Source organism: Euprymna scolopes, chromosome 28 (genome assembly GCF_053919585.1).
Source record: "Euprymna scolopes isolate OS-2025 chromosome 28, ASM5391958v1, whole genome shotgun sequence".
NCBI classification, from domain to species: domain Eukaryota; kingdom Metazoa; phylum Mollusca; class Cephalopoda; order Sepiida; family Sepiolidae; genus Euprymna; species Euprymna scolopes.
Genome location: NC_136509.1, coordinates 47590408 through 47592290, shown reverse-complemented (window position 1 = coordinate 47592290; position 1883 = coordinate 47590408).

The window sequence follows — 1883 nt, the reverse complement described above, 5'->3', positions numbered from 1 at the left end:
AATACGAGAAATACATAGATACCATTGTTTTCAGATGAAATTCAGTTTTACGATTTCTGAAATGTCGTTCCAATAGTGTAAAAGAACCAAATAATCTTCTTCACATTAAATTTTAAATAATCCATTCAGAAATAAACAGAAAGTAAATTATATTTAAACAAATCTTGAGAACCAATAACAAATTAAAATTAATAATAGATTCCTTGGAATTTTTCTTAGTGGAACGTCTTTCTACTTATGTAGGCCACGCTCGACTAGGTTAATATTCTTGATCAATAACGTTAACATTAAAACGTGACATGAGTTTAATGGCCTTCTACTTATGTAGGCCAAGCTCGATTAGATAAAAACGTTTGATTAGTAACGTTAACATTACTACGTTACAATAGTGAAACGGCCTTCTAATTATGTAGGCCACGCTTAACTAGGTTTATATGCTTGATCAACAACGTAAACATTATAACGTGACATTAGTAGAAACGGCCTTCTACTTATGTAGGCCACTAGGCGACTAGGTTATTATGTTTCATTGAAAACGTTAACATTATAACGTGACAATAGTGGAATAGCCTTCTACTTAGGCTCAACTAAATTAATTTGCTACGTTAGCACAAATCTGGGGGAACTATCCTTTTTTTAACTTGTTACGTCATCATTTCCCAAGTTCTCGGCCGATTTTAGGTAGCGTAACAGATTTGGTTGCTATGGTAGCGAACAGCCAATCAGAAAAATACATCTCTCCGTTCCTTACAGATTCTGAGAAATTCATAACACCAGTAACTTTATCATAACTTCTGTTTTACTGAACGAAAATTCATTTTTTTCCCCAAATATATTAGGTTGGTGCAAAATACCGTTTTTATATATATAGTTGATCGTTAAAAAACGACATTATTTTTGCACCAACTTGAGAGCTGTCAACGTCATCTATGAACTCTAAATATTTTTGAGATTTGGTCACGAAATGAGTCGGCGGTGAAGCTTTAAAGTAAAACCAACACTTAACCATATGTTCAAAAACGTCTCAACATTAATATATATACAAGTTAGAAAAGCATTTCATCCAAGGCATGAAAATTGTTAAATAAAATATTTTTTACTATAGGCTTTAAAAATAAAGGTACAAGATTCAATTTGAATTTTATTTATCTTCAAAGTGCACTTTTATACATTTTACAAAGTAAGATATTAAATTTTTATACCTTACTTTGTAAAATTTATAAAAGTGCACTTTGAAGATAAATAAAATTCAAATTGAATCTTGTACCTTTATTTTTAAAGCCTATAGTAAAAACATTTTATTTAACAATTTTCATGCCTTGGATGAAATGCTTTTCTAACTTGTATCGTATCTTTTTAAGATTATATTTTTATTTAATTTATTAATTTGAATTTAAAAAAAGATGAATGTGCTTTTGTATGTATTTATAAAAACTCTCCTACTCTCTATTTCAGATTGTATTTCTACCCACACCACAACTCATTTTTGCAACCCCCTCTTTGTATTATTACAGGTCTGAATATTCTCTGTTTCAGTTCGTAATTCTCCTCACACCACAACTCTTTTTTGCAACTCTCTCTTTGTCAGACATGTCTGAATAATGAGAAAATCTGAATTTTTTTACAAAAACTTTAAAATAACGTTTTTAGATAATTTTTTTAAACTTCTTTCAGAATAGAAAATCTTTACAATTTAATAAGGAACATATTTCATATAGGTTTCATTAAAAATATTCAATAGATAACAAGAAAAATAGAGATGAAAATTTCAAAAGGAGTGTATAACTGGTTACGCCCAATAGTAGTCCTCGCTAGCGAAAGATTTGTTATTGTTATTCTATTATTATTATTATCATTATTTAAAACATTTTGTGTCCTGCGCT